Below are 26689 nucleotides of genomic sequence, written 5' to 3'. Positions count from 1 at the left end.
TTATGTTTTGACACCTCAAATTAAGCTGCAATGATCAATGAACAGCTGATAGTAATTGAGCACTTACTATTCCCTAAGCAAGATTTTACCCAGGTCATTTAGTTTAAGGCTCACAGTAAGCTTACTATCGCCTCCCCTTCTCAGATGTGGAAATTAAGGCCTGGAGGGATTAACTTTTCCCAAGGCTGCATGGGTGCTGCATGTGTCAGGGTGTCTGACTCCAGCGTCCAGGCGCCTAACGCCTACATGTGCACCTTGGGGGCAGGGTATGGGCCTTCCACTCCTCAATCCAGAGTAGGAACTTGGGAAGGTTATGATTTGATTTTATTCAAAGTACCCACCACCCAGTCTCCTCCCTTCCCCTTCTCCATCCCCTGCACACCATGCACTCCGTGACACTGAGACCCTGCCTGGCCAGCTCCTCCACTTCCAGAGGCAGCCCTCGGGCTGCCATTTTGTGGCTTTTCCCTCTGAAGGCTTTCCTGCTGTTGACTGTGATCTGACCTCACCGGACAGTAATCCTGAGAATGGGAGGAAGGACCACCTGGTGTGATCTGTCCTGGTCTCTGAGCACCTGGACAGCTCCAGGATCTGTGCCTCCTAGGGCTGGAGGCTCACGCTGCACCACTGAACAGCCCACTTGAATGGAATGCACCCGAAGGTCACGTTCGTTCGCTTGCTTCCTGGCACAACATCTCCCTCTCCAGCTGTGCTACCCACAGAATCCTCTTTCCCACCTCCTTTCTCCCTCTTGCCTTCCTGTCCTCCTCTTCCTTTCCTCCCCTCAGACTCTTCCCACCCTCTTTTGCTGGCTTCTGTTCTTTCTTTCCATGAGCAGAGAGTTTCCAGGCCTGGCTCCCGGCCAGCACATTTGGACAAAAGGCAGCAATCTTAGAGGGAGACGTCATCTCCCATCCCCTTGCTTGGGGCCAGCACAAGAGAATGGAGCTGAGGCTACTCCTGCAGCTGCTCCCGGGTTCTGAGAAAAAGCTTGAGAAAGGGTTTATCATTAGGATTAAAAGCAAAGGATTTGGAATCAGACAGACCCAGATTTAAATTCCAGTGAACTTGGAGAGCTGCGGGACCTTGATCAAGTTGCTTTTCTAAGCCTTAGTTCTCGCCTCCGTAAAGTGGTGATAATGGTAGCACTTACTTTAAACGACTGCTAAGGATTAGATGAAATTGCACCTGTAAAGCATTCAGCACAGTGCATAGCCCAGAAAAAGCGCTCGGTAAATGTCTTCCATTATTCTAAGGTGAACTTAACCCTGTCAAATAATACTAATAAGTAATAATGCTCTAATATATTATTTTAAATTTATATTTATTTTTAGTTTAGTTTTTTGAGATGGACTCTTGCTCTGTTGCCCAGGTTGGAGTACAGTTGCACAATCTCGGCTCACCGCAAGCTCCACCTCCAGAGTTCAAGCAACTCTTGTGCCTCAGCCTCCCGAGTAGCTGGAACTACAGGTGCACACCACCATGCCTGGCTAATTTTTTTGTATTTTTGGTAGAGATGGGGTTTCACCATGTTGGCCAGGCCGGTCTCGAACTCCTGGCCTCGTGTGATCTGCCTGCCTTGGCCTCCCTAAGTGCTGGGATTACAGGTGTGAGCCACTGCACCTGGCCTGTTTTTATTTTTAATTTTTTCTTTTTTTTTTTTTTTTTTTGAGATGGGGTCTTACTCTGTCACCCAGGATGAGTGCAGTGGTGCAATCACAGTTCACTGCAGCCTCAAACTCCCGAGTTCAAGCAGTCCTCCTGCCTCAGCCGCCCAATTAGCTGGGACCACAGGAGTGCACAACCACAATTGGCTATTTTTTTTTTTTGTAGCGACATAGAAACAGGGTCTCGATTTGTTGCCCAGGCTGGTCTCTAACTCCTGGGCTCACGCAATCTTCCCACCTCAGCATCCTAAACTGCTGGGATTATAGGTGTGAGCCACCATGCCCAGCACGCATTCATTTCTTTTTTTTTTTTTTTTTTTTTTGGAGACAGAGTTTTGCTCTTGTCCTCCAGGCTGGAGTGGTTCAAGCAATTTTCCTGCCTCAGCCTCCTGAGTAGCTGGAACTATAGGTGTGCACCACCATGCCCAACTAATTTTTGTATTTTTAGTAGAGATGGGGTTTCACCACGTTGGCCAGGCTTGTCTCGAACTCGACCTCAAGTGATCTGACAGCTTTGGCCTCCCAAAGTGCTGGGATTACAGGTGTAAGCCACTGTGCCCAGCCAGCAAGCATTAATTCTTAATGAATTAGTAATAACGCCATGTCCTCAACTCACCTGCAGGGCTGCTTACGAAGCCTCATTTGTTTGCAAGTCTAAACTACTCTTCAACATATAAGTGCTGTTATAATCTGAAAAGCTGGTTTTGGAATTAGGTGACCTGCTCCCCTTTCCTTTGCAGCAGAAGCCAGTGACTTGTTGCACTGGCTGTGGTGCCAACTGTTAAAGTAAGGCGAGGTCGCCCTCAGACCAGAGCAGCCTGCTCTGACTGACCTGAGACCCTACTTCTGTTTGTTTACTATCTGTGCCTGGTGTTTTGTACTCAGAAGTTGTGCAATGACTGGAAATGTGTTCATTTTTATTTAGCTAACTTTCAAGATATGGATAATCCCCTTTGGCCTAAAATTTCTTTTTCTTTTCTCTGTTTATTTATTTATTTTTTTCGAGGCAGTGTCTTGCTCTGTCACCCAGGTTGGAGTGCAGTGGCGCAATCTCAGCTTACGGCAACCTCTGCCTCCCAGGTTCAAGCAATTCTCCTGCCTCAGCCTCCCAAGTAGCTGGAACTACAGGCACGTACCACCATGCCCGGCTAATTTTTTTGTATTTTTAGTAGAGACGGGGTTTCACCATGTTGGTCAGGCTGGTCTTGAACTCCTGACCTCAAATGATCCACTTGCCTTGGCCTCCCAAAGTGCTGGGATTACAGGCGTGAGCCACCGCACCTGGCCTATAATTTCATTTAGTTAATCTGAGCCAGCACTGATCGATTTAAAACTAATCAATATGATTAACCAGCAAGCTGGAGACAGTTCTCTTTGAGGTGCTGTTGGCAATACACAAGTATAAAAAATGGTCCCTGCCCTCAAGCTAGAGACAAAAGATATAAACCCTATCAACCAAATGGCAATAAAAGATTGCAATTGTTCAAAACAGAAAGACAAGGTTGGTTTAGAGAATACCTGACATGCCCTTAATAAAACTCACAGAAAACTCAAGAGGAATCCATGAAGATATATTTTTTCAAAGACAATTAGGACAACCAAAACAGAATGGTGTCTAGGGTGAAAGGCAGTATTCAAAATTAACCGCAGAGGTGTGCAGGAGCGCCATCAGACTGGGTGGAGGAATACTTTTGAACTAAGGGGGCAAATGTTATGAAACAAATATAAACTGGAGAAATTTGGAGGAGGGCAATGAAAGGGGAGCCAGGGACTGCTTCAAAGAGGTAGCGCCTGGTGGCCAAGAAAGACTCCATCGGATTCCGAGAGTTGGGGAAGGGAAAGTGCTCCTGAGGAGGCCAGCGCATGGAGTAAAGAACAAGGCGAAGCCTGCCCAGCATGAAGACTGCTTGCTAGGACGGAGCCCGGGACTCATGTGGGAGCCAGGGAGAAGACAGGCCCGGCAGCAGGCTAGACGTTGGGATGTTTCGAAATAAGAGGAGTGAAGGTTTGCTAAGCCAGGGAAATAAGGAGGCCACAGAATGTAATGAAAATATGTTCTCAGGCCGGGCGTGGTGGCTCAAGCCTGTAATCCCAGCACTTTGGGAGGCCGAGACGGGTGGATCACGAGGTCAGGAGATCAAGACCATCCTGGCTAACATGGTGAAACCCCGTCTCTACTAAAAAATACAAAAAACTAGCCAGGCGAGGTGGCAGGCGCCTGTAGTCCCAGCTACTCGGGAGGCTGAGGCAGGAGAATGGTGTAAACTGGGGCGGCGGAGCTTGCAGTGAGCTGAGATCCGGCCACTGCACTCCAGCTTGGGCGACAGAGCGAGACTCCGTCTCAAAAAAAAAAAAGAAAAAGAAAGTATGTTCTCTTTTGGACACATTAAGGTGAGAGTGGTACACGCAAGAGGCAGTGAGAGGTAATGAGCTAATGGTCTGTATAAAGAACAACTCAGAGGTCCAGTTTGGGAGGGAGCGATGAAACTGAGCATGATGAGCTGAGGGAGACAGTGAAGAAGGAGAAGGTAGTGAGCAAGTGAGGCATGGGTTGCTTTTATGGTGCTCTAGTTACTTCACTCTCTACATGGTGTCTTTTATGTTTCTTTCTTTCTTGTTTTTTTGAGATGGAGTCTCGTTCTGTCGGCCAGGCTGGAGTTCAGTGGCGCCATATCAGCTTACTGCAACCTCCACCTCCTGGGTTCAAGCAATTCTCCTGCCTTAGCCTCCCGAGTAGCTGGGATTACAGGTGCCTGCCATCATGCCTGACTAATTTTTGTGTTTTTAGTGGAGACGGGGTTTTACCATGTTGGCCAGGCTGGTCTCGAACTCCTGACCTCAAGTGAGCCACCGTGACAGGTCTTTTTTTTTTTTTTTAAGACAGGGTCTCACTCTGTCACCCTGGCTGGGGTGCAGTAGCACCATCACAGCTCACTGCAGCCTCTACCTCTTGTGCTCAAGTGATCCTCCCACCTCAGCCTCCTGAGTGACTGGGACCACAGGCATGTACCACCATGCCTAGCTAATTTTTGTATTTTTCTTAAAGACAGGGTTTCACCATGTTGCCCAGGCTCTTCGTATGTTTCTTTACCTGGGCCTTCCAACTAGACAGGGAGTTCTAATGGGAGAACACACACACCGGCTTCTTTTTATTCCCCACAATGCCTAACCGAGATTTTGGTCTTCTGTGAGTGTTGTATAAATACCCGTTGAATAAGAACAGGAGGAATCAGTGACGATCTCTTTTTTGAAAGACAATTAAAACAACCAAAACAGTATGGTTTCTACACTGAGGCAGTATTATTCAAAATATCTAACAGGACGGGCTCACACCTGTAATCCCAGCACTTTGGGAGGCCAAGGCGGGCTGATCATTTGAGGTCAGGAGTTCGAGACCAAACTGACTAACATGGTGAAAGCCCATTTCTACCAAAAAAAAAAAAAATACAAAAATACAAAAAATTAGCCAGGAATGGTGGCCCACACCTGTAATCTCAGCTACTCGGGAGGCTGAGGCAGGAGAAACACTTGAACCTGGGAGGTGGAGGTTACAGTGAGCCAAGATCACACCACTGCTCTCCAGCCTGGGCAACAGAGTGAGACTCCGTCTCAAAAAAAAAGGAAAGGCCGGGCGCGGTGGCTCAAGCCTGTAATCCCAGCACTTTGGGAGGCCGAGATGGGCGGATCACGAGGTCAGGAGTTCGAGACCATCCTGGCTAACACGGTGAAACCCCGTCTCTACTAAAAAATACAAAAAAAACTAGCCGGGCGAGGTGGCGGGCGCCTGTAGTCCCGGCTACTCGGGAGGCTGAGGCAGGAGAATGGCGTAAAAACCCGGGAGGCAGAGCTTGCAGTGAGCTGAGATCCGGCCACTGCACTCCAGCCTGGGCGACACAGCGAGACTCCGTCTCAAAAAAAAAAAAAAAAAAAAAGGAAAAAACACACACACACACACACACAACAAAATTATAACAAAAGTGTGCAGGAGCCCAACAAGCTATGGCCTTACTGTTAACCCTTTAATGGCCAGCTCTTGGCAGGGGGAGAGTTAATGGTTCTGGGAGTGTGGGACACCCTATTTATCAACCAGAATAGAAGCATTTCAGTATTTTGACAAGTGGCGCAGATACATCACTGCACGCATTTTACATTCACCTTGACTTGGGTTTCAAGAAGGAAGGGTCAGGGTGTGTCAAGTGCATTAGCGAGATAAAGAAGCATGAGAACAGGGAACTGGCCACAGATGAACCATTAGTAACCTGAGATGTGGTTTCAGCAGATGGTTAGGAATAGAAGCCAGATTTCAGGGGTGTGGGGAAGGAACATGTGGATCTGCCTCATGGGACTCCTGCATTTGTTCTGCTTCTTTCTTGCTCCCAAAAGGAGCATTCTCTTTCTCGCTTTCTCCTGACAAACTGGCAGTCTGAATCTTGGGGTTGGGTGTGTACCCGGAAGCAGCCTCTTAGCCCGCTTACCCATCTCTCTCAGTTCCATACCAGACCAGGAATCTTGGCTGTCCTATGTTCAAGGGAAGGAAGAGCCTGGAATAAGAGGCTCTCCTGGCTCTCTGCAGTGCTGGAAACTTCAAGTCTGGTTGCTTTGAGAGGGATTAAGAAGCTCTCTCTTCTCTGACATTTTTCCACCCCATTAGATGCATCAGTCAGCGGGAGAGTAAACAGAGGGCACTGGTCCCCTTCTGATATCCTGTAAGGTTGTGTATGTTTGTTGATCGTCACAAATACAGATGATGAAATGGCACAGATGACAGATGACAGTCACCACAAGATGCCAGGGAGTTGTATTTGAGGTTGGATGACCACACACTTCATGACAAATCTGAACAAATCTCATCTGCAGCTCAGAGCATTAAGTAGAGAATCCCTCTGAGACGCCAGGGTGCTGGAGACATTGCCCTGGCTGAAGATCCCAGAGCATGAGGCAAGCTGGTTTGGGAAGTTCCTTTCCATCTTCGCGGTCACCACCCCGACCAAATCTGTGGCTGAGAGACTAGTCTCACTCCAAGCTCGGGGGATGCACATTCTATGTCTTAGGCTGTCCCATTATTTCTATCTAGTAACCAAACCAGAGCATATGGCTTCTTCCCCAACCAACTTCACCCTGGACCATGCTGGGTCAGTCTGAATTGTGATTTGCTGTGTGATCCCTTACAAATGCCTCTGCTTGGTCATCTGGGGAGGTTTAGCCTGTATTTCCCAGGCACATGAAATGCCCAAATAAAATTATAGAAGTGTCCTGTTTTAACGCTTTAAAGTTTGATGGAAGAAGATAGGCAGTTATTATTTTTCCATGGTGAGCTGGGAGAGGCAGTGAAAATAGAATCTGTCTCCTCTGATTCACTGAATGGGAGCAAGAAGGAAGTTCATATGCAACCTTGGACTACCCACCTGGCCTCCTCCCCTTCCCTAAACTCAAGCCTCAACTCTAGATGTGGATAAGAAAGGTGGTGGGAGATAGACAGAGGGGTGGTACCAAATCACCTCTGGCTGGGTCAACACACCTGTCCCAGCAAGGAGAATGAATGAGCATATCCAACTCTCAGCCTTTTCCAGCGTGGCCACAAGGTGCAGTTTGCAGGGACCAGTCCAGGTTAAGCCTATTGTATATCAATTAACAACTTATTTTTAGTGTTATGTTTGTTTGTTTTGTTTGTTTTGTTTTGTTTTTTGAGGAGTTTAGCTCTTGTGACCTAGACTGGAGTGCAGTGACGCAATCTTGGCTCACTGCAACCTCTGCTTCCCAGGTTCAAGTGATTCTCCTGCCTCGGCCTCCTGAGTAGCTGGGACTACAGGCGCCCGCCTCCACACCTGGCTAATTCTTGTATTTTTAGTAGAGACAGGGATTCATTGGCCTGGCTGATCTCCAACTCCTGACCTCAACTGATCCGGTCTGCCTCCCAAAGTGCTAGGATTACAGGCATGAGCCACCATGCCCAGCCCTAATTTTTGTATTTTTATAGAGATCGGGTTTGGCCAGGCTGGTCTCAAACTCCTGACCTCAAGTGATCCACCCGCCTCGGCCTCCCAACATGCTAGAATTATAGGTGTGAGCCACCGCGCCTGGCCTAATGCACGCTTTTTACTTTCTCTACTGTCCCACTTTGTGTATATGGTTACCCTATCTTTTACCTACCATGAACTTGCAGAGAATTTAGTGCTGAATCAAATTTGACCATTATTGCGTCTTTTCTTCTGATAAGTGGGGGAGTGTAAGGGGGAGAAAGAAAGGCCCTTGAAATTGCTTTGCTGGGTTGGCCGTGTTGTGTCACTTGGTCCACCCATCCTAGGTTTCAACCTACACAACATGTGGAATTGTGGTGATGTGCCATCAAGGTTATGGAAACATGAAACCAACAGCAAGAGACAAAACTGAGACAACATGGAAGACAATCTATAAAGATTTTTTTGAGACTTCTGTTGCCCAGGCTGGAGTGCAGTGGCGTGATCTTGACTCACTGCAATCTCCGCCCGCCAGGCTCAAGTGATCTCCCACTTCAGCCTCCAAGCTCAGCTACTACCAACAATGCTGCCACAAATACTCTACAGCCCTTGTTCCAATATTTTCCTAAGATAAATTCCTAAAAGTGGAATTGCGAGATTCAAATAGATTTTTTTTTTTTTTTTTTCTTTTTTTCTTTTTTTGAGACAGAATCTCGCTCTGTTGCCCAGGCTGGAGTGCAGTGGTGTGATCTCGGCTCACTGCAAGCTCCACCTCCTGGGCTCACGCCATTCTCTTGCCTTAGCCTCCCAAGTAGCTAGGACTACAGGCGCATGCCGCCACGCCCGGCTAATTTTTTGTATTTTTAGTAGAGACGGGGTTTCACCGTGTTAGCCAGAATGGTCTCAATCTCTTGACCTTGTGATCCGCCTGCCTCGGCCTCCCAAAGTGCTGGGATTACAGGCGTGAGCCACTATGCCCGGCCTAAAATATATTTCAAAGCCACATACTTATTGAATCTATTTGTGCCAAGTGATGGTTATTTTGAAAATGAGATACTAATACTCCCTTCTAAAACAATAATAAGATATAGTACCTGTCTGTTCCTTAACCCAATTGTACCCACACTGGTTTTGCCCCGAATATTTTATAAATTTCTATTTAAGTTAATATGAACATTAAAATTCATACTATGGCACATGCACAGAGGCAATGTATTATATTTTGAGTTTTGTTAACTTTTAAAAGAAAACATATTAAAATTAGAAATTTAAAATTTTTGGCCAGACGTGGTGGCTCACGCCTGTAATTCCAACACTTTGGGAGGTCGAGGCCAGCAGATCACTTGAGGTCAGGAGTTCCAAACTAGCCTAGCGAACATGGTGAAACCCCCTCTCTACTAAAAAATACAAAAACTAGCCAGGCGAGGTGGTGGGCGCCTGTAGTCCCAGCTACTTGGGAGGCTGAGGCAGGAGAATTACTTGAACCTGGGAGGCAGAGGTTGCTGTGAGCTGAGATCACGCCACTGCACTCCAGTGCAGCTACTTGGGAGGCTGAGGCAGGAGAATTGCTTGAACCCAGGAGGTGGAGGTTGTAGTGAGCCAAGATCACGGCACTGAACTCCAGCCTGCGTAACAGAGCAAGACTCCGTCTCAAAAAAAAAAAAAAAAATTTTGGCCAAGTGCAGTGGCTCATGCCTGTAGTCCCAGCACTTTGGAAGGCCAAGGCAGGTGGATTGCTTAAGTCCATGAGTTTGAGAACAGCCTGGGCAACATGGGGAAACTCTGTCTCTCCTAAAAATACAAAAATTAGCTAGGTACGGTGGTGCGCACCTATAGTCCCAGCTACTCAAGAGGCTGAGGCAGCAGGATCACTTGAGCCCAGGAGGTGGAAGCTGCAGTGAGCCATCATTACATCACTGCACTCTAGCCTGGGTAACATAGCAAGACCCTGTCTAAAAATAAATAAATAATAAATAAATAAATGTTTTATGACAAATATAACTTTCATATATTACACATAAAGTTTATAAGTAAACCTACAATTTTTAAGTGTACTTTTTTAGAAGACAAAACAACAAAAGGAAATGCATTTGGCACTCTGCTTGAAGTGGTCTGACAAGCCCTTCAGATAAGATCCGCAGTGTGTGGAAGGCCTGGGGATCCTGGGAGGAGGGGTCACAGCCAAGGTCACGGCTCCCTGTACTGGCCCCACTCTCCAGCCAATGATCCCTGCTTTCATTTCCTTCTGAAGGGATGCCTATGACCTCCTGGTTCCCTTCCACTGAGGGAAGCTAACCTCTTCCCTAAGCTTGCTGCAAGGGTGACTCACCCCTTCCTTCCCCAAGACCAGGGGAAAAAACGATCACTTGGTTTCCCGTATTTCAACCAGTTGGAAGAGTGGGTCTCGGGCTTATCTGTTCTTTAGCCCCTCTGAACTGCAAGCCAGGGACGAACGTGCCAAAGAGCAGCTGAAGCTAGAGTGGCAATTCTAGGCCCAGCTGGCAAACAGAGGGCTGACGGAATAAACTTTTGCCCACGTCAGACATTGATTTTAAGGCCAGGGTAAAGGAGAGTCTGACTCTGGCTTCCAAGCATGTCGCTGTCTTTTGCATATGAAAAGTAGAGAACTTAGCTCACCGCTTGCCCCAGTTCCAGGAAGTGCTTGCCTCCTATCACTAAAGGGGGCAGCAGGACCTGGCACTCTTCCCCCTGAGTAACCAGCACAGGGAATTTCAAGAGAGTGTGGGGTACAAGTGGAGGCCATCTGGTTCAGGTGGCAGAAGAAGGGTTTATGCTTGGACACACGAGGCTGACAGCCAGTGCCCAGGGCCAGGCTCCTGGGGTAACAAGCAACAATGCGTGTGGGCAGAGAGGCAGTGATGAGGACAGTGAGGAGTCACGGCCCGAAGCGGGCTACACAGTGAACCCGTGGAAAACCAGTCTCACTAAAATCTCTCCAAGAAAGAGCAATCCAGGGCAGCTCCAGGGAAGCAACTCCTAACCCCCAGTCTTCAGCAAGGTGACTGCCAGAAGGAACAGAGCGCTGGTAAAGACAGACCTTGGGGGAGAAGCAGCGAGACCAGGAGTCCAGGAGACTGTGCGGAACGCCAGGAACAAGCAAGGCCAGCCTTGTCCACTTTTGAGGACCTGCGAGGCATCCCATGTGCCCCACCCAGGATCTTTTGGAATCTGAGTTTCTATCCCGCCCTGTGATGGGCTCTCTATAAGTGAGTGTTAGAGCAGCCAGTCTCAACCTCAGCTGTATCATAAAATCATCTGGGGATCTTAAAAAAAATACTGATGCCAGGGCCTACTCTCAGAGATTTTAATTGACCTAAGTATCAGCTGTTTTTAAATCTGCCTCCCCAGCCTTTTTTTTTTTTTTTTTTTTTCCGGACACAGGGCCTGCGCCTAAGCTGGAGTGAAGTGGCACAATCATGCTCACTGCAGCCTCAACCTCCCTGGGCTCAAGTGATCCTCCCGCCTCAGTCTCCCGAGTAGCTGGGACTACAGGTATGTGCCACCGTGTGTAGTTAATTTCTTTTATTTATTTATTTTTGAGATGGAGTCTTGCTTTGTCGCCCAGGCTGGAATGTAGTGATGCAATCTTGGCTCACGCAACCTCCGCCTCCTGGATTCAAGCGATTCTCCTGCCTCAGCCTCCCAAGTAGCTGGGATTACAGGCATGTGCCACCACGTCTGGCTAATTTTTGTATTTTTAGTAGAGATGGGGTTGGCCAGGCTGGTCTCAAACTCCTGATCTCCAGTGATCTGCCTGCCTCAGCCTCCCAAAGTGTTGGGATTACAGGCGTGGGCCACTGCGCCTGGCCAATTTCTTTTATTTTTTATAGAGATGGGGTCTTGCCATGTTGCTCAGGCTGGTCTCAAACTCTCCTCCCCAGCATTTAAATGTATATTCTAATGCACAACCCAAGATTAAAAATGTTAAGAAATTTATTTGGGAGGCCGAGACGGGTGGATCACGAGGTCAGGAGGTCGAGACCATCCTGGCTAACACGGTGAAACCCCGTCTCTACTAAAAAATACAAAAAACTAGCCAGGCGATGTGGCGGACACCTGTAGTCCCAGCTACTCGGGAGGCTGAGGCAGGAGAATGGCGGGAACCCGGGAGGCGGAGCTTGCAGTGAGCTGAGATCCGGCCACTGCACTCCAGCCTGGGCGACAGAGCGAGACTCCGTCTCAAAAAAAAAAAAAAAAAAGAAAGAAATTTAACTGGAGGGGTAGAATCCCACCCCTACTGAATGTTAATTTAAGACAGCTATAGTTGGCAAGAAACAGTTTAAAGTTCAGAGGGTATATTAGCAATGTATGGACATAGATTCTGCAGGTTCTCTGCCTTCTGCAGAAACCAAAGAGAAGAGCCTGGCCAGGAAATCTGTGGCTGAGTCTGCAGGACCTCCCAGTTCTCAGCTCCCACTCCTGGTTTCTCTGCAACTTCCTTATGTTGTAGCAAACAAGATTTCCACCCTCCTGGGCCTCTCTGGTCTCCTGAAGAGGATCTCTGGTCTCCTGAGTCCCACCCTTTTCCTACCCCTTTAGAGGCAGGATCTACATCAAGTCTGGAGGCAGAATGACCAGGACCGCCCTGGGAAGTGGACTTGCCCATATGAATGGAATCCTACAATGCTGTGTGCACTCTCCCTGCCTGTTTCCCCGGGGGTCAGGATTCCTGGATGCTGGCCCTTCCAACATGCTGTGCCCTACCTGTCCCCTTCTGCAGACCAGAGTCTCAGCCCACCCCTCTCTGGGCTATACTATGATGAGCCTCCTTCCCTTCATGGTTGAGCACCCCAGACGCCTTGCTCTCTACATTCATGGAGATGGGTGTCAGCTCTTCCTGCACTTGACGTACCACTGTGTCCTCTGTATAGGATTCCCCTGGCCCCATACCCTGAGATGACGCCCAGTCCTCACAGAAGTGCAGTTCACTCCCCTAGACATAACAGGATGGCAGAGGAAGGCAGTAATGGGGAGTTTTATCTTCCCATCTTTTGTAACACCAGCAACGAGGATTTTTTTTTTCTACGTCACTCTTCAGTCTTTACATAAAGTTCCACATGATAAATTCCCAGCTGAGTTCAATTCCAGGAAAAGTTTTGTTCTGAGAATTAATTTGTATGGTTTCTGTTGTCCAAAATCCCAAACTATGCAACCCAGTGTATTTTTGTTTGTCCCTAAGCTGCCAGAAAACTTACAGCCAAATGCGTTATCCAAGTGTTGTAATCTGCTAAATGCAGGCCACTCCGAAGGTCCACATTCCTTTTGCTTTGCTTTGTTTTCTCCTGAGCATTTCTGTACATACTTGCTTTTAGTCTAAGTTATCACACTCTGCCCAAACCAGTCATCAGGTCCTGCCTCTTGATCCTGGCATCCTCTCAGCTTCTCCTGCTCCTCAGTAATTCTGGCCTGGGTGTTGCAAAAAGTCTTGGTCTCTTCCTCCTCCTTCAGGCCTCCCCAACCAATAGCCAGAAGGAGCGCATCACTCTTGCTTCAGTGCATACTCCTGCCTCCTTCTGGCGGATCCTTCCTTCCCTGTGCCTCTGCCCTGACAGCCCCCGCCTCACCTCTCCCCAGCACGCACTCACATCCTGCAACCCGCAGCCACACTGAATTCCCCTCACTGGCCTCTCCTAGACCCTCTTGGTGACTTTGCACATTCTGTTCTTTCAGCCTGAAACAACCTTCCCTGCTGTTTCCTTGGTGAGGTGGTTTTCAGGGCTTAGCCCAAGCATCACCTAATCTGTGGGGCTTCCCTGCAGCAACTCCTCTCTGGGCTGCCCTAGCTCTACGCCATGCAACCCTCACAGCCAGGCTGGGCCAGGACTGGTTTTACTTTTTTGTTTGACTACCCAGCTAGGATGGTGTTCCTCGAAGGAAGGGGGACGTCTCATTCCTCGCTGTGCCACTGATGTCTAGCACACATGCCTTGCACACTGAGCTGTTTAAGGGGATGAATAGAATACTTGACACACGATTTTATTAATCTTCCAGAATGAAAGGACTGGAGGCCAGGCACAATGGCTCATGCCTGTAATCCCAGCACTTTGCGAGGCCAAGGCGGGCAGATCACCCGGGGTCAGGAGTTTGAGACCAGCCTGGCCAACATGGTGAAACCCCGTCTCTACTAAAAATACAAAAATTAGCTGGACGTGGTGGTGGGCGCCTGTAATCCCAGCTACTCAAGAAGCTGAGACAGGAGAATTGCTTGAACCCAGGGGGCGGAGGTTGCAGTGGGCTGAGACCGGGCCACTGCACTCCAGCCTGGGTGACAGAGCAAGACTCTGACTCAAAAAAATAAAAATAAAAAACAAACAAAAGGACTGGAGGCCAGCCTCCCGCCAGCCTTTTCATTACCAGGCCTCAGAAACCGTCTCTGACACACACACACACTCACACCCTCACACACACTTACTCTTGGAGTTCTGCTCCCTCCCACACTGCCCACCCAAAGACTTTCTACTCCACTCTTTTGGTATCTGATATTTGATGATGTAAGGAGAAGGGATTTCTTTCTCTTCTTTTATGTGGTAACCGCAGAGAGTGTAAGAGTTTACTAACAAGATTACTGGAGCACGCCTATTACAACTCTGTTACCCCCAGCCCATTACTGTCCCATGTCATTTGGAACCTTGGGGAAGTCACATTCCTGAATCTGAACAGCAGCTGGAAGTCAGCACCAGCTGGTTAAGGCAGGGTCACTGCACTTCCCTTGCCCAATTTACGCCCCTGGAGAGCCCTGACCAGCTTCCTGCTTCCTGTCCCAGGTCCCCCATAATAAGATTCCACGGCTGAGGTCTGACTTTGCTCCGTGGTCTCACTCAGCTCTCTGTGACCCTCCTAATACGACTGTGTCCAGACTTCCCCTGGGCTCCATCTGCTCCCAACTCCACCCTTGGGGACAAAGTGGAAGAAGTAAGACCATTCAATCATCTTTACCTTCTTGCTTTCCCAAGACTGCAAATGCTGACCGCTGTGAGGGGAGCCCAGCTGCTCAGCCGCCTCGATGCCCTGCGCTTGCACGCGCACGCACACACACACACTCGCACACACAGACACACAAGCGCGCGCACACACTCGCACACACACACACAGACCCGCGCGCACACACACAGACAAGCGCGCGCACACACACTCACACAGACACAAACACGCGCGGACACACGCGCACACACTCACACTCGCACTCGCGCCCCGAGGGACCCAGCACAACGCAGGGCGGGGGTCTGCAGGCTTTCTGCAGGTCCCCGAGGCGCGCGGGACGGCGGCGTCCGGGCTCAGCCCTGGGAGTCAGCCAGAGCCCGGGAGGGACGCTTGGATCGCGCTCTGCACAAGTCCCGGGACCAGGCGGGAACTCAGACTCCCGTCTGCAGAGCCACTTCCCCCGTCAGGGCTCGGGTCGCGCGAGCCGTTTCCTCCCTCCCCCGCGCGTCCCCTCCTCCGTCCCCTTTCCCTCCCCAGCTCGACCCTGCACCCCCGGACCCGGCCCGGCCCTACCTTCCCGCGGGCGGCGGCTCCGCGGGCTCTGGGGCGTATCTGGGGGGCTCCGGGGCGGGCCAGGACGGCTGGCGGCACGGCTCGGGGGCGGGCGGCGGCGGGGGCCGGGGAGGCCATGGCTCTCCGCCCTCCGCCCCTTTGTCCGCCGAGCCTCCCCCGGCCGCCCGCAAGCCCCTGGGGGTCCCCGCCGCGCGCGCTCCCGTGGGGTCTCCGCCGTCCCCGGCCCCAGCGGCTCGCTTCCCTCGGCCGGCCCAGCGCAGGCTCGCCCGCTGCCCCTGCCTTCTCTTCCCGCGGCTCCGCGACGATCTGCGCGACGCGCGCCCCCTCCTCCCGACCCATCCCGCCCGGCCCAGTGAGCTAATCCGCAGCTGGCGGGCGCCCGGCCGGTTGCCACGGCAACCCCTCTCCCAGGGCCCGGCCCCGCGCGGAGCAGCGGTAAACAGGACCTTCTGCCGGACTCGCCCCCTCGCCTCTCGGGGTGGGGGAGAGGTGGCTTAACCCTTCCTGGGAGGACGCCCGCCGCGCGCCGGCTCCCTTCCACCCGGGCCCGGGCGGATTCGCGAGGTGCTCCCGGCCCGGGGCTGAGAGCTGGACGTCCAAGCCAAGGGAACGGAGGCCCGGCCCCGCTCACTCCAGGCGGTTAACACACTCGGCACTGGGCCCGGGTCGGGGGCACCCCGGGCAGTAAGTCAGGCACCGCCCTTGCCCCAGGCAGCTTGCCGTCGGGCAGGGGTAATGACAGTCATGAGACGGGCGATGAGGGTGATGGAGGCCGGGGAGTTCCTAGGGCCAAGCGCCCTGCAGAAGGTCTCCCAGACCGGGCGGGAAGGGAGGAGGTCAGGAAAAGCTTCCAAGAGAAGTGACTTCATAGACCCGCTGCCCGCACTCACGCAGGACACCGTCAAGGAACACAGACTGCAGGATGCGGGCTGCCAAGCAGAAGTCTGCAGGGAAATGCCGTGGGCGCGGGCAAGACGGTCTGGAATACGGGCTGGGGCCTTCGAGGAAGTTCCCTGGAGCTTTGACCGGGCCGGGAACACTTAATAGTATTTGCATAGGTGGAAGAAAGTGGGGGAAAGGAAAGGGTTCTGAGTGGAGAGAAGAGCACCAGCGGAGGCCAGAAGCGGAGGCTAGGCATTTCAGAAACAGCCGAGTGAGGACTAGTGGTGAATCCGGTCTGATGGGTAGGCTTGGACAGATTTCAAGTGGGGGACAGAACGTTTTTGAGCAGAGGAGTGCCCTGGTGACAGTGAGGGGGACCTGGCGGGGTGATTTGCGCGCGGTGGGAGCAGGCTTCAGGTTCATCTCCACACCAGAGGATGGCCATCCTCGTCTTTAGCTCAGTGACTTCCAGAAGGACTGGGAGCCATGGTCCTGCGGGACAGCAAAGAGGCCTAAAGTTCAGGCAAGTGGGAAAGAGAGAAGAGAGGCTTAGCCTTAAAAATCCACAGGAGTGTGCGCGCGAGAGAAAGGCAGAAGGGAGACAGTGAAAAATAAAAGATGGGTGTAATTTGACGTAATACTGCCCAGGCAGTGCCTATAGACTGGGCGCCTGAGATTTGAGGGACTTGTTCAAAGTCACAGGAAAAAAAGCTGTTTTCTTCTCAGCTGAGGGTTTTATGCATTCTGGGAACTCTTTGAAGCTTTTCCAGGGCTTACGAAGTTCCTTAAACTCCTCATGACATACCCATTTTAACTAAGCCGAGTCAACTTTTAGAGCCCACATTTGCAAAGTGCAAGCTTTTTTTTTTAAGTGTAAGCATTTAAAATATTGTTTTGTTTGTTGAAGCATTATTCAGTAAGTTTTTCACGTTCTAAATAAAGATCAGAGGCTTGGCTTTTTTTTTTTTTTTTTTTTTTTGAGACAGAGTCTTGCTCTGTCGCCCAGGCTGGAGTGCAGTGGCGGGATCTCAGCTCACTGCAAGCTCCGCCTCCCAGGTTCACGCCATTCTCCTGCCTCAGCTTCCCAGGCTTGGCTTGTTTTTTATTGATTGATTGATTGAGGCAATCTCAGTCTCTCACCCACGGTGGAGTGCAGTGGTGCGATCATAGCTCACTGCAGCCTCGAACTCCTGGGCTCAAGCAATCTTCCACCTCAGCCTCCCAGTTAGCTAGGACTACAGATGTATGCCATCATGGTCGGCTTTTTATTTTTTGTAGGTCTTGCTATGTTGTCCAGGCTAATCTTGAACTCCTGGCCTCAAGTGATCCTCATGACTTGGCCTCCCAAGTTGGTATTATAGATGCGAGCCATCATGCCTGGCCAAGACTTGGCTTCTTGAGGGTTAATTATTCCCAGGACTGCCAAAACATATAAGAAAGCAAACTGGTGCGATCTTGGCTCACTGCAACCTCCACCTCCTGGGTTCAAGCGATTCTTTTGCCTCAGCCTCCTGAGTAGCTGGGATTACAGGTGTCTGCCACCATGCCTGGCTAATTTTCTTGTATTTTTAGTAGTGACAGGGTTTCACCATCTTGGCTAGGCTGGTCTTAAAAACTCCTGACCTCATGATCCACCTGCCTTGGCCTCCCAAAGTGCTGGGATTATAGGCATGAGCCACCGCGCCTGGCCTTTTTTTTTTTTTTTTTTTTTTTGAGACAGAGTCTCACTCTGTCACCTAGGCTAGAGTACAGTGGTGTGGTCTTGGCTCACTGAAGCCTCTGCCTCCCGAGTTCAAGTGATTCTTCTGCCTCAGCCTCCCATGTGGCTGGGATTATAGGCGTCCGCCACCATGCCCAGCTAATTTTTGTATTTTTAGTAGAAACAGGGTTTCACCATGTTGGCCAGGCTGGTCTCGAACTCTTGACCTCCAGTGATCCTCCCACCTCAGCTTCCCAAAGTGCTGAGATTATATAGGTGTGAGCCACTGTGCCTGGCCTTCCACTCCCTCATCTTTGACTTCCGGACACTAACCTGTTTTAGGAAAATAACTCCTGCCTTAGTTCCTTGGGTCTGAGCCTGATGACCTTTGTGTATTTCTAACCCTGCCTGCCTCTCACAGCCCCCAGCCCTCCAACTTCTCAGAGCTGGCTGCTCCCATTGCTGGGTCATCCTGTGGTTCTGACCATGACAGGGGTCCCACATATGGCCCCCTCCCTCCTTCCCCATGTGGCCCTGCCCCTGCTGGCTCCCTGGAGAAGGGAGACAAGGTAGCCCATGATAGCCCTCCAAGGCTGGTGCCACACGTTGGAGCCTGGAGGGGCCTCTCAGTCATCCCCCTTCTCCTGTTCCTGGTGCTGACAACTCCAACAGTATATTCGTCCTCTGCCCTCCTTCTCTGTCCACAGCTTCTCTTCATGTTGGAGAATGAAGCTTAGGGTAGGAGATCATGCCTGGCCTCAAGTTGGGAAAAGTGAGGGTGAGAGGAAAGGGTCAAGTTGATTTCTCTTTTGAGTATTTAATCTTGCTTCTTTATATTTTATTTTATTTTATTTATTATTATTATTTTGAGACAGAGTCTTGCTCTGTCGCCCAGGCTGGAGTGCAGTGGTGCAATCTCAGCTCATTGTAACCTCTGCCTCCCGGGTTCAAGTGATTCTCCTGCCTCAGCCTCCCAAGTAGCTGGTATTGCAGGTGTACACCACCACACCCGGCTAATTTTTGTATTTTTAGTAGAGATGGGGTTTTGCCATGTTGACCAGGCTGGTCTCAAACTCTTGACCTCAGGTGATCCCCTCACCTTGGCCTCCCAAAGTGCCGGGATTACCAGCATGAGTCACTGTGGCCAGTCTTTTTTATTTTATTTTAAAATTTATTTTAATTTGTTTATATTGAGACAGGGTCTTGCTATGTTGCCCAGGCTGGCCTCAAACTCCCCACTTCAGCCTCCTGAATAGTAACCTTGTTTCCCCCACGCAGAGCAGCCCTGGGCCACTGCCCAGGAGAAAGAACATTTCTTCCTTCCTCTCCTCCTTTTCCTCCAGCGTCCTGCTGAGGAGCGCAGACCTTGATTGGAGAGGCACATTCAGCTTTGCAGCAGGTTGCTCAGCCTCTAAATCCCAGTTTTTTAAACCTTCATCTGTAGGGTGGAAATGGCAATGGCTGTGACCTCCTAAGAGCACTGTTGTGAGGTTTTAATATGGTGCCTGGTCCATGGGAGGACTCACAGGTACTGTCCTGTTGGTTATTATTATTTTCCTAATCTCCTTCCCCCGCCCTCCATGAACACAGAGCGTCAAGGTTGAAGAATGGCAGGCAGGCAGTTTTTCTTCTCCTGCATCAGTGCTCAATTCCCCCTCCCTCCCCACCCCTTGTAGGTCCAGGACCATCTACCAGCACGCACAGGCAACAGAGCTGGCTTTATCTCAGCCATAAGCCAAGGGAGTAGTGCATTCAATGGGCCCACGGCTCTGTCTCTTGCTCCGACAGTGTTTGGGTGGAACAGACCCTCTCTTCCAGGTTCTGACTGCCCTCCAATAAAAATAAAAATAAAGAAACCAGGCCGGACGTGGTGGCTTATGGCTGTAATCCCAGCACATTGGGAGGCCGGGGAGGGCAGATCACCTGAGGTCAGGAATTCGAGACCAGCCTGGCCAACGTGGTGAAACCCTGTCTCTACTAAAAATACAAAAATTAGCCAGGCATGGTGGCAGGTACCTGTAATCCCAGCTACTCTAGAGGCTGACGCAGGAGAATCAATCGCTTGAACCTAGGAGGGCAGGCAGGTGGTGACGAGACAGAAGAAAGATCCTGCCAGCCAAGAGGCCAAGAAGGAATGGATCACAGTGACCCAAGCAGGGGAGCCAGATCTCAAGGGGATGGGTTGAGTCAGGGATGCCCCAAGGAACTGCACTGCCTGTACCTTCCAGAGGAGGGAGCCACAGTGAGGACATGGATTGGATCTTGATCCAGAACTCTCCCTCCAGAGGAGCTGGCTCTGGGCAGAGCTGATGCTCACGGGCTTCATGGGGTAACAAAAAGAACATGGGTTAAGCCAGACAGGTCTGGGTCTGTAGGACCTCAGATAAAGCACATAACCCGTTGGGGCTTGGTTTTCCCATCCATGAAATGGCGGGAGTGATGCTTCCTTGTTCAGATTTGCAGGGCGGACCTAATGCCATGACTGGTCAAAGTGCCTGGGACAAAAATGATGCTCTGTCAACATTTACATCCAAAAGGAATCTCAGTGGAAATGAAAACATTTGAGAGAGTGTCTGAAGGCTCTTTCTCAGGCTCTGTCCCCTGCCTTGATGGGTGGGGCTAGCCTTGTCATATCCCTCGGTACTTCCCATTTCCCGTGGTTTCTTTCTTTTTTTTTTTTTTTCTTTTGAGACGGAGCCTTGCTCTTGTTGCCCAGGCTGGAGTGAGTGGTGTGATCTTGGCTGACCGCATAGGTGCATAGGTGAAAGGTATACACGTGGGAGGCTGGGGCGGGAGGATCACTTGAGCCGGGGAGTCCTGGGTTGTGGTGCACTTCGCCAATCCAGTGTCTGCATTAAATTCAGCATCAATATGGTGACCTCCTGGGAGCAAGGGATCACCAGGTTGCCTAAGGAGGGGTTAATCGGCCCAGGTCAGAAATGGAACAGGTCAAAACTTGCGTGCTAATCTGTAGGGGGATCGCACCTGTGGATAGCCACTGCACTCCAGCCTGGGCAACATAGTCAGAATCCATCTGTAGAAAAAAAACTGGAAATAATTAGGCTGGGTTCAGTGGCTCATGCTTGTAATCTCAGTCTCAGCACTTTGGGAGACTGAGGCAAGTGAATCACTTCAGCCCATAAGTTCAAGACCAGCCTGACAACATGATGAAACTGTCTCTACTAAAGATACCAAAAAATTAGCCAGGCATGGTGGCGCACGCCTATAATGTCAGCTACTCAGGAGGCTGAGGCATGCAAATCACTTGAACCTGGGAGGCAGATGTTGCAGTGAGCAGAGATTGCGCCACTGCACTCTGGCCTGGGCGACAGAGCAAGACCTTGTCTCAAAAAAAAAAAAAAAAAAAAAAAAAGATGATAATTGAATTATATTTAAAAAGAAAATAAAAAAGCTATACACACAGTAGATGATTGATGGACAAGAGGTTTATTGATTGATCATCTGGAGAGCTGGTGTGGGGAGAAGAATCACATGTCTGTGCTTAGACAAGTTTGGATGAGGTAGAGCAAGGAAGGAACTTATCTTAAGGGCTGGGAAAAGTACACAGCCTTGGCATCCCTCCCATCCATAGACCAAAGCCCTGCAGGCTCAGAGCCCACCAAGCCATCTTAGAGAGGCTCTAAGTCAGGGCTGACAGATGTCAGGCTTCCCCTTCTAGTCTCCTGCTGGCACCTGATGCCTTTCCTCCACAGAAGGCCACCTCCCTCCTGCTCTCTCATTCTGTCTCTAACCCCATCCTCGGCCCATTCTCCCACCTAGACACAGCTGGGTGCCAGTTCCTTGCAGTCCCTGCTGGCTGCCTCTCTCTGAGGAAACAAAACCAAGCCAAGCATCCTACCCAAACCTCAAAACCAGGCTTGGTTTGTTATTGGTCCCAATCAGATGCAATCCAGGAGGTGTGGGATGGGAGTGGGAGGGATGGGGGGAGCGAAGGCCACCCAGGAGTGTGCAGAGCCCAGACTGAAGCCCCAGGGCTCTTTCATCCTCCCTGGCTGCGAAGGGCTGGTCTTTGGCAGAGATGCCTCTGTGCCCTCTGTCCTCCCAGGATGCTCTCACACCTACCGCGTTCGCTGGGACTGTAAGATGAGCAGCTGTTGAGGCCCACTAGGGTGCTGTGTCCTCCCAGGATGCTCTCACACCTACCGCGTTCGCTGGGACTGTAAGATGAGCAGCTGTTGGCCGGGCGCGGTGGCTCAAGCCTGTGATCCCAGCACTTTGGGAGGCCGAGACGGGTGGATCACGAGGTCAGGAGATCGAGACCATCCTGGCGAACATGGTGAAACCCCGTCTCTACTAAAAAATACAAAAAACTAGCCGGGCGAGATGGCGGGCGCCTGTAGTCCCAGCTACTCGGGAGGCTGAGGCAGGAGAATGGCGGGAACCCCGGAGGCGGAGCTTGCAGTGAGCAGAGATCCGGCCACTGCACTCCAGCCCGGGCGACAGAGCGAGACTCCGTCTCAAAAAAAAAAAAAAAAAAAAAAAAAAGATGAGCAGCTGTTGAGGCCCACTAGGGGTGCTGTGGGGCAGATGGTCTTTGTTTTTACCACGGATGGCTGACCTTTCCCGGCTTACCATGGGGAATCTGGGAGAATCTCTGCATTGGCAGATAGCATCTCAACATACCGTTTTGAGATAAGAACCATTTCTGTTTCATTTCATGACCCTAATTTATTTTGGACTGTCTTTTTTTTTCACACAAAGAATTAAAGTGTTTGTAACTTTATAAAGACTGGCATGTTTATGACAAAAAGCAAAGAACAAAGGTGTGAACTTTCCAGGTCATTCAACACTAAACAATGTCTCAAATATGAAGCCTGCCATGCCAAGTCCCCTCTATACTTATATTCTTTCTGCTCCTTTTGGACGATGTATTTGAACAGTAAAAAAAAGGAACAAGAATGTGGTGATTTGGATTTAGAGGCATGGCTTTCTGTGTTTAAGCTGTTGTAGCTCTTTGTGGTCACTGTGATTTCAGAATACAGGAGGACAGTTAGGCCAGTGAATCCAACTCTTTTGCATGGACTTCTGTGCACGGGATGCAAGGCACCTTACCTCTTGCTTCTGAGAGCCTTCCCTGCCTATTTTCTAGCCCAATGAGGCAATCTCTTCAGAGTCAGGAGAAGGAGTGAGGTAATACTCTTCATTAAATTTTTTTTTTTTTTTTTTTTTGAACAGAGTCTCATTATCTCACCAGGCTGGAGTGCAGTGGCGTGATCTCGGCTCACTGCAACCTCTGACTCCCTGGTTCAAGGGATTCTCCTGCCTCAGCCTCCCGAGTAGCTGGGATTATAGGCACGTGCCACCATGCCCAGCTAATTTTTGTATTTTTAGTAGAGAGAGGGTTTCACCATGTTGGCCAGGATGGTCTTGATCTCCTGACCTCGTGATCCGCCTGCCTTGGCCTCCCAAAGTGCTGGGATTACAGGTGTGAGCCGCCGCGCCCAGCCCTCATTAAAGATTTTAATCATGCCGGACATAGTGGCTCATGCCTGTCATCTCAGCACTTTAGGAGGCCGAGGCAGCATGATCACTTGAGGCCAGGGGCACGAGACCAGCATGGGCAACATAGTGAGATCCCCATTTCTACAAAAAACAAAAAATTAGCTGGCTGTGGTGGCACACACCTGGGAGGTTGAGGCTACAGTGAGCCATGATCTCACCACTGCACTCCAGCCTGGGCAACAGAACAGGACTCTGTCTCACCTGTCTCAAAAAACAAACAAAAACAACAACAAGAAAAGAGAAAATATTTTATTTTATTATTATTTTTTGAGACAGAGTCTCACTCTGTCACCCAGGCTGGAGTGCAATGGTGTGATCTCAGCTCACTGCAACCTCTGCCTTCCAGGTTCAAGCAATTCTCCTGCTTCAGCCTCCCTAGTAGCTGGGATTACAGGTGCATACCACCACGCCCAGCTAATTTTTGTATTTTTAGTAGATATGAGGTTTCACCATGTTGGCCAGGCTGGTCTTGATCTCCTGACCTCAGGTTTTGGTTTTTTTTTTTTGTTTGTTTTTTGTTTTTGAGATGTAGTCTTGCTCTGTTGCCCAGGCTGGAGTGCAGTGGCATGATTTGGCTCACTGCAACCTCCGCCTCCTGGGTTCAAGCAATTCTCCTGCCTCAGCCTCCCGAGTAACTGGGACTACAAGCACGCGCCACCGTGCCCAACTAATTTTTGTATTTTTAGTAGAGACGGGGTTTCACCATGTTAGCCAGGATGGTCTCGAACTCCTGACCTCGTGATCCACCCGCCTCGGGCTCCCAAAGTGCTGGAATTACAGGTGTGAGCCACTGCGCCTGGCCAAGAAGAAAATATTTTAATCACACCAGGTTATGAGCTAGGCATTACATCCACGTCCTCATTCCTCATTGCCAGATCACCCTCTCTCTACCAAGATCCACCCCAGGCCCAAGGTCAGCCTTCAGACCTCCAAATGACTGTACAGCACTGCACTGCCTCTCAGAGGCCACACCTTGCTTGAGAGAACATATTCTGAAAGCTCTAATATCCGTCCCCTTTCTACGTCTCTCAGATTAAGTCAAATCAAAATACAAAAGATTGGCTAAAGGCAAGCCAGGTGATATACCACTGCTCTTGCTAGGAGTGTGAGTTTGGGTGAGTCAACTTCCCTCTCTGGGTGTCAGATTCCTGGTGTCAGATTCCTGGGGAGATCACAGGGGCTGTCTGGTCCCTCCCAGCCCCAGCCTTCTCATGTAGGCAAAAAAGCGCAAGAGCAGTGGTCTGTTCTTTCTCACTCTATGTTTTCCTGAATATGTGCTGGGCAGTGTTAATGCATTACAGAGATTACCTAGTAGGTAGGTTCTAATATTAGCCTCTTCTAGAGATGAAGCAGCAACCAAAAAGGGGTTGGCTGCCTTGCCCAAGGCTACTGCCAGGGAGTACTGGGGCTGAGATGAGCCCAGGCAGTCTGAGCCCAGGACGGCACCATCTTGGCTTTGTGGCCAGGACAAGCTTTAGAACAGAGAAGTTAACAGGGCTTGGTGGGGCATGGTGGCTCGCTCCTGTAATCCCAGCACTTTGGGAGACTGAGGAGAGCGGATCACCTGAGATCAGGAGTTCGAGACCAGCCTGGCCAACATGGCGAAACCCCATCTCTACCAAAAATACAAAAATTAGCTGGGTATGGTGGCGTGTGTCTGTAATCCCAGCTACTCAGGAGACTGAGACAGGAGAATCGCTTGAATTCAGGGGCCGGAGGTTGCAGTGAGCCAAGATCGCACCACTGCACGCCAGCCTGGGTGACAGAGCGAGACTCTGTCTCAAAAATAAAATAAAATAAAGAAGTTAACAGGGCCCAGGGGCAACAGAGTTGCACACAGCATGGTGGGGGCATAGCTTGTCAGAACAGGAAGTGGCCTCAGAGATGAGCAACTCAAGCCCTCCAGGCAGGAGGGGAGGGGACATGCCTGGGCCACACAGGGTTAGCACATGCACTGAACGTGGGTAGCAGTAGCACCAGTTCCATGGCACCGGGAGAAAGGTGTCTGGAGCAAGCCACCTAGAAAACCAGAAGGCAGGAACTAGAGGAGGAAAGATTCTCATGATAAGGAGTAATGGAGACAATTCAACTGAAGAGTGAGAAATAGAAAGCGAGAAGGCTGTGGTCTCACCAGGAAGGGATGGGTCATTGCCACAGGACACACGCACACAACGGCCTCCTCCTTTCCCTGCTTCTTTTAGTATTATTTCTGGTTTTTTCTCCTCTGCCAGCTTGGGGAGTAGATATGGGTGGCCCAGGGCCAAAATCCACATGCCAGGGCCCGACTCTCTTAGGAAGGAATTGCAGGCCAGAGACACCAAGCAGGACCTGGGGGGAGAGCCAGCGCTCCTCATCCTTTTTGTTTTTTTGAAACAGGGTTTCCCTTGGCCGGGCGCGGTGGCTCAAGCCTGTAATCCCAGCACTTTGGGAGGCCGAGACGGGTGGATCACTAGGTCAGGAGATCGAGACCATCCTGGCTAACACGGTGAAACCCCGTCTCTACTAAAAAATACAAAAAACTAGCCGGGCGAGGTGGCGGGCGCCTATAGTCCCAGCTACTCAGGAGGCTGAGACAGGAGAATGGCCCGAACCCGGGAGGCGGAGCTTGCAGTGAGCTGAGATCCGGCCACTACACTCCAGCCTGGGCGACAGAGCGAGACTCTGTCTCAAAAAAAAAAAATAATAATAATGAAACAGGGTTTCCCTCTTATTGCCCAGGCTGGAGAGCAATGGTGCGATCTCAGCTCACTACAACCTCCACCTCCCCGGTTCAAGCAATTCCCTTGCCTCAGCCTCCTGAGTAGCTGGGACTACAGGTGCCCGCCACCACGCCTGGGTAATTTTGTATAGTTTTAGTAGAGATGGGATTTCACCACGTTGGCCAGGCTGGTCTCGAACTCCTGACCTTAGGTGATCCACTCATCTCAGCCTCCCAAAGTGCTGGGATTACAGGCATGAGCCACCACACCTGGCCTTTCTCACACTTTTTATCTGCCTGATAATCCCATTGGGTTTACAAGAAAAAAAGAAGAAGAAAAAGGGACAGATTCTGGCCTTCCCTGAGTGATCCTGATGCAACGGGTCTGGGATGCAGCCCAGGAATGTGCAGTTTTACAAGCACTCCAGGTGTGTGTTTGCTTGTAGAGACACAGAGTCTCCTATGTTGTCTCACTCTGTTGCCCAGGCTCATCTTGAACTCCTAGTTTTGAGAGATCTTCCTGCTCTGTCTGGCCTCCCAACGTTCTAGGATTACAGGTGTGTGAGCCACTGTGCCCAGCCGCCCAGGTGTTTTTGGTGGAGGTGGCTCAGGTCCCCACCAAAGACACACTGGTTTAGAGCCTGCTCAGGGGGGAACAAAGAAGTTGAAGCTGCAGCAGGTAAGTGCAGGGCGTTCCTTTCTTTTGTATTCAGTTCTAAAGAAAGTGTGGGTGTGCGGTGGGAAGAGG

General features: G+C 50.5%; 3 protein-coding genes across 52 annotated transcripts in view; 2 read left to right on the top strand and 1 right to left on the bottom strand.

Annotated features, from left to right (window-relative positions):
* The window catches only part of DENND2A (DENN domain containing 2A), a 126607-nt gene extending 111292 nt beyond the window's left edge, over window positions 1-15315 (bottom strand). Inside the window, exon 1 of one of the 2 annotated variants that reach the window (XM_050782228.1) lies at window positions 15140-15315. The gene's annotated coding sequence lies outside the window, so the exon portion shown is untranslated. Of the gene's footprint in view, window positions 1-14581; window positions 14601-15139 lie in introns of those variants that run through there. The other variant, XM_050782230.1, reaches the window with a different exon arrangement.
* NDUFB2 (NADH:ubiquinone oxidoreductase subunit B2) overlaps window positions 1-26689 on the top strand; it is a 1166996-nt gene that overhangs the window by 1086118 nt on the left and 54189 nt on the right. Inside the window, exon 1 of one of the 49 annotated variants that reach the window (XM_050782305.1) lies at window positions 21663-21667. The exons of the other annotated variants lie outside the window; for them this stretch is intronic. The gene's annotated coding sequence lies outside the window, so the exon portion shown is untranslated. Of the gene's footprint in view, window positions 1-21662; window positions 21668-26689 lie in introns of those variants that run through there. 49 annotated transcript variants of the gene reach the window in all.
* The window catches only part of AGK (acylglycerol kinase), a 985672-nt gene continuing 984552 nt past the window's right edge, over window positions 25570-26689 (top strand). The window contains exon 1 of the mRNA XM_050782262.1: window positions 25570-25579. The gene's annotated coding sequence lies outside the window, so the exon portion shown is untranslated. The remainder of the gene's footprint in view (window positions 25580-26689) is intronic.

The sequence above is a fragment of the Macaca thibetana genome, chromosome 3 (assembly GCF_024542745.1).
Source record: "Macaca thibetana thibetana isolate TM-01 chromosome 3, ASM2454274v1, whole genome shotgun sequence".
Classification (NCBI taxonomy): domain Eukaryota; kingdom Metazoa; phylum Chordata; class Mammalia; order Primates; family Cercopithecidae; genus Macaca; species Macaca thibetana.
This window is presented reverse-complemented; position numbering and strand designations above follow the sequence as displayed.